The sequence below is a fragment of the Harmonia axyridis genome, chromosome X, assembly GCF_914767665.1.
Source record: "Harmonia axyridis chromosome X, icHarAxyr1.1, whole genome shotgun sequence".
Taxonomy (NCBI): Eukaryota; Metazoa; Arthropoda; class Insecta; order Coleoptera; family Coccinellidae; genus Harmonia; species Harmonia axyridis.
Window position 1 is genome coordinate 35507930 of NC_059508.1, and position 10000 is coordinate 35517929.

The following is a 10000-nucleotide window of genomic DNA, read 5'->3' on the forward strand; positions in this document are numbered from 1 at the left end:
GTCAAAATGTTCCGATACAAAATTTGAACCAAGATAGATACAGATATGATTCCTTCTTAAATATACGTTGATTATCGAACAGAATATGGTAAATATTTTGCGATGACCGAGGATTTCATGAATTTTTTTTTTTTTTCGAAAAAATTTTCTATTATCGGAATTTCCTCAAATTTCATTTGGTTGCCTCCTAATGCTTATTAAAAATGATAACCAACAATCAGAATCATTATTTATCATTTATTTCAATTTTTATAATGAAAAACGTTCACGTCCTTTCGCGCCTCTCGATCGTCGTTTACGTGATGCATCGGTCAGCCCTAGTTTACGTGGTGCATCGGTAAGATCGAGTTCACGTTCTGCATCGGTCTGCCCGAGTTTACGTGGTGCATCGGTAAGATCGAGATTACGTGGTGCATCGGTAAGATCGAGTTCACGTTCTGCATCGGTCTGCCTGAGTTTACGTGGTGCATCGGTATGATCGAGTTTACGTTCTGCATCGGTGTGATCTAGTTTACGTTGTGCATCGGTAAGATCGAGATTACGTGAAGCATCGGTATGATCGAGTTTACGTTCTGCATCGGTCTGGACTCTGAGATATATTTTCGACGTGAAAATGTTCCGATACAACTTTTGAACCAGGATAGTTAGAGAGATGATTTTTTCTGGGATGTACGTTGATTGGGGAATGGATTGTGGAAAATAACTTGCCATGACCGAGGTGTTCTCGAATTTTTTTTTTTTTTCGAAAAATATTTTCTGATTTTGGATTTCACTCAAATTTGATTTCGTTGCCTTCTAATGTGTTCTAAAAGAGTAAATCAGTAATCAGAATCGAAAAATATTTTTCGGATTTTTTTTTTTTTGAAAAAAAATTTTCTGATTTTGGAATTTCCTCAAATTTGATTTGGTTGCCTTCTAATGTGTTTTTAAAGCGTAAATCAGTAATCAGAATCAATATTCATTGTCGACTTTAATTTTTATAAGGAAAAATGTTCACGTCCTTAAACGCCTCCCCATCATTAGCCCGAGTCCAAGTCGATGTCAGTCCCGAGCGGACGGTGTCAGATACTACCTATCGCCCCGGTCTGGACTTGGCGAGGTATTTCGACGTGAAATGTTCCGATACAACTTTTGAACCAGGATAGTTAGAGAGATGATTTCTTCTATGTTGTACGTTGATTGTGGAATGGATTGTGGGAAATAACTTGCCATGACCCAGGTGTTCTTGAATTTTTTTTTTTTTCGAAAAAAATTTTCTGATCTTGAAATTTCCTCAAATCTGATTGCGTTGCCTTCTAATGTGTACTAAAAGAGTAAATCAGTAATCAGAATCAATATTCATTGTCGACTTTAATTTTTATAAGGAAAAATGTTCACGTCCTTAAACGCCTCTCCATCGTTACCCCGACTCCAAGACGATGTTAGACCGGAGCGGACGGTGTCAAATGCGACCGATCTCCCCGGTCTGGACTTAGCGAGATATTCCGACGTGAAATGTTCCGATACAAAAATTTAACTGTGATAGTTAGAGAGATGGTTCCTTTTGTGATGTACGTTGATTGTGTAATAGAATATGGAAATAAACTTGAGATGACCGAGGTCTTCTGGGATTTTTTTTTTTTTTCGAAAAATATTTTTCGATTTCGGAAATCCCTCAAATTTCATTGAGATATGTCCTAATGTGTTCTTAAAACTTAAATCAACAATCAGAATTAATATCCAAAAGTTATTTCATTTTTTATAAGGAAAAACGTTCACGTCCTTTCCGCTCCCAAAAAGTGAGATATCATAGAAAATATCGCTATATTTGTTGTTTACGGCCATACCACGCTGAAATTGCCAGTTCTCGTCAGAACACTGTGCTGAGAGGTTATACCCAAAATCGCTCCGTAGAGATAGTTGTGGAATTTGTGAACGTTAAAACTGACCTGTGAAAGTGACCGTTGTGTTAGACCAGACGGCGCCAAGCCGCATTCCAGAGCCAAGAATAGACTGAGTGAGTGACGAAATTTTACCTGCTCGGGTCCGAAAGGCCCTGAAACGGCCGAGTTTCGCGTGAAACCGACCGCTTTTGAATTCCTTTTTGAAAGGAATTTCAAAAATTTTATCAGAACTTTATTAAAATGATGGACGACCAGGAAATGAAACTCCCTTCAGATTCATCTGATAATGAAACTGACCCCCCGAGAGTCGCCAAAAAGAGAAGTCGAGTTGGAGATGTGGAAAACCCAAACTTCACGCATCCAACAACATCTATCAGGAAAAGGAAGGACAAAAAGACAATCCCTGTAGAAATCAAAAATAAATTTAACTACCTCAATCCAAATGAGGTAGAAGTCAATGCAGCATCCGTTGAAATTAGAAAAAATCAACGGAAACCCCCGCCAATAGTGGTCAACGGCGTTTTCAAAAAACACAATAAAACGGTGGCCGACATAACGAAAGTTATAAATGGCAAATTTTATATTAAATACAGTGCCATGAACTCCACCGTCTACACCGAGACGGTAGAAGACAGAAAGAAGTTAGAAAAATATTTTGATGAAAACGACGTAAAATACCACACTTACACCCCAAGGGAAGAAAAAACTCATGCTTTTACGCTGAGGGGACTGGATTCTGATCCAGACCTGGAAGAGATTAAAACTGAACTCCAGGAACTAGGAATTCCGGTTGTGGAAATCCACAAACTAAAAGCAACGAAATCACCGGCGTACATGGTCGTCACCGGAAATACGATAACGCTCCGGAAAATACAGAAGGAAGTCCGCGTTATTAATTATACAGCCGTTCGGTGGAACAAGTACTACACAAAAAGGGAAGTAATCCAATGTCACAACTGCCAGATGTGGGGACATGCCACGGCCAACTGCCATAGGACCCCAAACTGCCTCAAGTGCGCGGAAAATCACGCGACTCGCGAGTGCCCAAAATCTATGAATACGCCGGCAAAGTGCGCGAACTGTTTCGGGAGTCACCCCGCAAACAGTACCGAGTGCGCGATTTACGTGAACATCTGCAACCGCAGGGCGAGGAACGCCAAAACCGCCGCCCCTGCCGCCCCCAAAGTTTACCGCGAAGCTCCAATCCCGGCCGTGAATGTCTGGGAAGAAAGGAGAAAGGCCCAAGAGGCCAAACAAAAACCGGTAAGTGGCATGGCCAACCCCCAAACCACCCCCAAAACCCCCACCTCCCCCCCAACAAACAAAACTCATGACACAAATAACACAAATAACTTCCAAAACGCGTTTTACGAGCTGAAAAGCGAGTTCAACAGACTTAATCAATACGTGGACATACGACAACTACTGACAGACGTCAAAAGACTCAACCAGCAGCTGCAAAATGCAAGCCCCGCCGAAAGAAAGTACGTCATACTGGAATTCTTCCTCAATTTAAATGACTAAGTCATTAAAAATCGCGACTTGGAACGCGAATGGAGTCTCCCAAAAATTCCTGGAGATCTCCAATTTTCTAAATTACAACCAAATAGACATACTGACTATCAACGAGACAAAACTGAAAAACAACCACAAATTTTTCATTAAAGGATACCAGACATATAGGCAAGACAGACAAGACAACTCGGGATTCGGTGGAATCGCTATACTAGTAAAGAACATTATCGCATCCACCATTTTGCCTACCATCAACTGCACAATAGAGAACGCTAGCGTCCAGATTGATGGCAACTTAATCATAACGGCGGTGTATAATAGCCCCAGTCGCAAATTCAGTACCAACTGCCTAAGATTCCTATTTTCTAGGAAAAATAAAGTAATAGTTCTAGGCGATCTAAATGCTAAACACGAAGAATGGAACTGCAACTGCAGAAACACCAATGGAAATCGTCTATTCAGTTTCCTTGAAGCTAATGATGACGTAATTTTGAACATCCCTAACGGACACACTCATTTTCCAGACAATGGAAAAGCTCCGAGTACTATCGATTTAATACTCACTAAGAATATTAACTTGAATAGTATCCCGGACGCGAGTTGTCAGTTAGGGTCCGATCATAATCCAGTGATCTTCTCGGTCAATTATAGCAGCGAAAGAAACCCAACAAAATTAGTGTACGACTATTCGAACGCTGATTGGGCAAAATTTCGTACAATATTAGATAGTAAAATAACTATCAACAATAAAATCGAAACTGCTTCCGACATCGAACGGGAAATTGAAAAGTTTACGAAGGCCCTCAAGTACGCCCGCGATAAAACAATTTCCAAAAAACCGAGAGCTGAAGTAGCAGAAAAACTACCAGCCCATATTATCGACTTGATCAAGTTCAGGAATAAAATCAGAAAAAGGTGGCAATCCCACCAAAGACAAGTCGATAAAACACTCTTAAATTCATACACCCGCGAAATCCGAAACCACATAAAAATTTTCCAGAACGAAAGATGGGAACAGAAAATCTCCAGGCTAAATTCTAATAACAAAGATCTCTGGAAAACAGTCAAATCCAGTATTCAAAAATTCTCCCAAGTTCCCATCTTGGTCCAAAATTCCGCGAATTACATCACCGATAAAGAAAAAGCGGACGTACTTGCGGAAAACTTCGAAACCGCTCACCACATATCCCAGACCGATAGTCCAGAACAAGCAGACATACGGAAAAGAGTGGAAGACTTTATAAATTCGAACCGCTTCGTAAAGCCCGAAAATCATCTATTAACAAATCCATCGGAAATACGGGACGAAATTAAAAAGCTTCCACTAAACAAAGCGCCAGGAAAGGACGAAGTGGACAATAGACTGATCCGGAACCTATCCAGAAAGGCCATAGTTCAACTAAACTACATCATAAACGCTGTATTCAAATTTCAACACTGGCCTAGCTGTTGGAAAACAGCAGTAGTAACCCCTATCCCCAAAGCCGGGAAAGTCACAACTTCTCCCGGCAACTACCGTCCGATCAGTCTACTGTCTAACCTCAGCAAGCTGACCGAGAAAATCCTGTTAGGAAAAATAAAACATGTAATGAAAAACAATAAAATTCGCGATGACCATCAATTTGGCTTCAAGGAAAAACACAGCTCGACACAGCAAATCTGCCGAATCGTAGTCGACGTAATAAATAGTTTCAATAATAAAAACCACACGGTCATGCTCCTCCTCGACATCGAAAAGGCGTTCGACAAAGTTTGGATAGAGGGGCTGACCTACAAATTAATAAAACTTAAATTCCCGAAATTCCTCATAAAGACCATTTACTCATATCTCAATAACAGAAAATTCATAGTACGCGTAGGGAATGAAACATCCGCGCCCAAAAATATAAAAGCAGGAATTGTGCAGGGATCAGTCCTTGGACCTAGATTATTCAATATCTACGTCCAGGATATCCCGAAACATAACAAAACAAAAATCGCCCTCTTCGCGGATGACACGGCCATATATGCCCACTCATCCAGCGCTGAAGACGCCAATCGCGAGCTGAAAAACCATCTCGAAGTACTTATCAATTACTTCGACAGATGGAAAATAAAACTGAATGAGACCAAAGCAGAGCAGATCGTGTTTAGCAGAAGACGGAATGAAAAAGTAATCTTAGACAAATTAAAAATCAATAATACGGAAATTGTTCCAAAAAGCTCCGTTAAGTACCTGGGCATTGAATTGGACGAAAGGCTAAATTTCCACCGCCATATCAAAGCACAAATCCATAAAGGATACGCCATCAAAAAAGATACTGCATCCTCTATTGTGCAGTAAAAGTATGCTGAATGAAAAAAACAAATTGCTCATTTACAAAACATACATCCGGCCAGTAGTCACATACGCTGCGCCGGCATTTTGTCACCTTAGGCCCTTTCCAATAAGGCCCATTCAAAACCTTCAAAACAAAATCCTAAGATTGGCCTTGAGCAAGCCGTATTACACTAGGATATCCAAACTACATGAACTCGCGGATATTCCAACCATCCGCGAGTACCTAAACAAAGTATCTAGCGATTTCTACGAATTCCAGTGTAAATCCAACGCACTGACAAGACAAATTACGAAAACGCGACTCCACGCATCCCCTCACCCCCTCCCGTACCAATTCCTTCCCATATTCCTTAAACCTCCCTAAAAACCCACCCCAAACACCCAAAAACCCCCTATGAAAACCGCCATCTTCCAAGACCGGCCATGTCACATACCGACATTTTGAAAAATATGTCTTGACGACGAATCACAACGAAAGGTAGCGGCAGCCAATGCGAATGGCGTATCCATCGCCCTGTTATCGTAACAACCAATCGGTCCTACGGGTACTAGACCCAACAGCGACACGAACGGTGCTACGAGAAATGGGGACTGGCCACGACTAGCAAATGGCGGCCGTTAGCTGAATTGAGAATCGCCGTTTAGCATAACGGGAACCCCTTCCCAGACATGTATATAAAATTGTATATAAAAAATTTGTAAATGATTAAAACTGTACATAACTGTATATATATCCCCAACCCACCCCCCATCCCTCCCCAAATTACTTATATCAGGTTTTTTATTCCTAAATTTTTCCTGAAAATCCCCTATTATAATAAAATAAATAAATATATGATATCAAACAAAAATTCCCAAACACCCTGAAATTACTTAAAAATTTTTTATTATATGTATATGAAATGTAACTGATAATACCAGAATTATCTGGTAGGAACTGTATATAAACCCTTACTGTTGATTAACATGGCCTATATAGGCACATATCTGTAACTATCACAAAGACAAATAAAGCCCATTTGAAATTGAAATTGAAATTGAACACTGAAGCCAAGCAGCGTCGGGCGCGGTTAGTACTTGGATGGGTGACCGCTTGGGAACACCGCGTGCTGTAAAGCTTTTTTTTTACGTTCTGCATCGGTCTGCCGAGATAACGTGGTGCATCGGTATGATCGAGTTTACGTTCTGCATCGGTAAGATCGAGATTACGTGATGCATCGGTAAGATTGAGATTACGTGGTGCATCGGTAAGATCGAGTTTACGTGGTGCATCGGTAAGATCCAATTCACGTTCTGCATCGGTAAGATCCAGTTCACGTGGTGCATCGGTAAGATCGAGATTACGTGGTGCATCGGTAAGATCGAGTTTACGTGGTGCATCGGTAAGATCCAATTCACGTTCTGCATCGGTAAGATCCAGTTCACGTGGTGCATCGGTAAGATTGAGATTACGTGGTGCATCGGTAAGATCGAGTTTACGTGGTGCATCGGTAAGATCCAATTCACGTTCTGCATCGGTAAGATCCAGTTCACGTGGTGCATCGGTAAGATTGAGATTACGTGGTGCATCGGTAAGATCGAGTTTACGTGGTGCATCGGTAAGATCCAATTCACGTTCTGCATCGGTAAGATCCAGTTCACGTGGTGCATCGGTAAGATCGAGATTACGTGGTGCATCGGTAAGATCGAGTTTACGTGGTGCATCGGTAAGATCCAATTCACGTTCTGCATCGGTAAGATCCAGTTCACGTGGTGCATCGGTAAGATTGAGATTACGTGGTGCATCGGTAAGATCCAGTTCACGTGGTGCATCGGTAAGATGGAGATTACGTGGTGCATCGGTAAGATCGAGATTACGTGGTGCATCGGTAAGATCTACTTTACGTTCTGCATCGGTCTGCCCTTGTTTACGTGGTGCATCGGTAAGATCGAGATTACGTGAAGCATCGGTATGATCGAGTTTACGTTCTGCATCGGTCTGCCCGATATTACGTGGTGCATCGGTCTGCCCTAGTTTACGTGGTGCATCGGTTTGGACTTAGAGATATATTTTCGACGTGAAAATGTTCCGATACAACTTTTGAACCAGGATAGTTAGAGAGATGATTTTTTCTGGGATGTACGTGGATCGGGGAATGGATTGTGGGAAATAACTTGCCATGACCGAGGTGTCCTCGAATTTTTTTTTTTTTCGAAAAAAATTTTCTGATTGTGGAATTTTCTCAAATTTGATTTGGTTGCCTCCTAATGTGTTCTAAAAGAGTAAATCAGTAATCGGAATCGAAAAATATTTTTCGGATTTTTTTTTTTTTCGAAAAAAATTTTCTGATCGTGGAATTTCCTCAAATTCGATTTGGTTGCCTTCTAATGTGTTTTTAAAGCGTAAATCAGTAATCAGAATCAATATTCATTGTCGACTTTAATTTTTATAAGGAAAAATGTTCACGTCCTTAAACGCCTCCCCATCATCAGCCCGAGTCCAAGTCGATGTCAGTCCCGAGCGGACGGTGTCAGATACTACCTATCGCCGAGGTCTGGACTTGGCGAGATATTACGACGTGAAATGTTCCGATACAACTTTTGAACCAGGATAGTTAGAGAGATGATTTCTTCTATGTTGTACGTTGATTGTGGAATGAAATACGGAAAATAACTCGCCATGACCGAGGTGATTACGATTTTTTTTTTTTTTCGAAAAAAATTTTCTGATCGTGGAATTTTCTCAAATTTGATTTGGTTGCCTCCTTATATGTTCTAGTAGCGATAATCAACAATCAGAATCAAAATCCATGGTCGGGTTTGATTTTTATAAGGAAAAATGTTCACGTCCTTTTTTACAACCCCGACTCATTGACGATGTTAGAACCGAGCCGGCGGTGTCAGATACGACCGATCGCCCCGGTCCCGATCGTCATTTACGTTGTGCATCGGTCTGCCCGAGATTACGTGGTGCATCGGTCTGGACTTAGAGATATATTTTCGACGTGAAAATGTTCCGATACAACTTTTGAACTAGGATAGTTAGAGAGATGATTTTTTCTGGGATGTACGTTGATTGGGGAATGGATTGTGGGAAATAACTTGCCATGACCGAGGTGTTCTCGAATTTTTTTTTTTTTTTCGAAAAAAATTTTCTGATTGTGGAATTTTCTCAAATTTGATTTGGTTGCCTCCTAATGTGTTCTAATAGCGATAATCAACAATCAGAATCAAAATCCATGGTCGGGTTTGATTTTTATAAGGAATAATGTTCACGTCCTTTTTCGCCTATGTTCTTTTTCGACGTGAAAAGTTCCGATACAACTTTTGAACCAGGATAGTTAGAGAGATGATTTTTTCTGGGATGTATGTTGATTGACGTACGAAACTTGGAAAAAAAATAGAAAAGACCGAGGTACTCTAGAAAAAAAATTTATTGAAAATATTTTTTTGATTTCGGAATTAATTCGAAATTCATTCAGATGTCTTCTATCAATATCGCGAAAGAAAAAATCAATAATCAGAATCGATATTCATCTAAGATTATTTCCTTTTGGATTGTGTTAACATTCGGTACGATCTTGTCTACGTGATGCATCGGTTTGTTTCTCGGCTCTTGTGAGCAAGTTGGACACTCGAGACGGCCTCCATCGATCGGATTAGGCGGGCTTTATGTTAACGTGCTGCAATCGGTGTGATCTTTTTTTACGTCATGCATCGGTATAGCTTTAAATCGCGCCGTAAAGTCGTTCACGTCATGCATCGGTATCTTAAATCGCGCCGAAAAGTCGTTCACGTCATGCATCGGTATCTTAAATCGCGCCGTAAAGTCGTTCACGTCATGCATCGGTATCTTAAATCGAGCCGAAAAGTCGTTCACGTCATGCATCGGTGGCACAAAAAAAAGACGCCGATGCATGACGTGAGCCGACTTTTCGGCGCGATTTAAGATACCGATGCATGACGTGAACGACTTTACGGCGCGATTTAAGATACCGATGCATGACGTGAACCGACTTTTCGGCATGAAGTCAGCTAAAATTATCGTGTGCATCTTGGGTCGGTCCACGTACCGTAGATCAGAGAGGGACGACGTACATACATCGGATACATTTGTATCCAACAAGTTACGATCGTCGTCTGATCCAGCGGTAATCGGACCTACTCTCGTGAATTTATTTTGCCCCTTGAATATTTTGTACCGATGCACGACGTGAAGTCGACTTTTCGGCATGGTTTAAGCTAAAATTATCGTGTGCATCTTGGGTAGGCCCACTTACTACAGATCAGAGAGGGACGACGT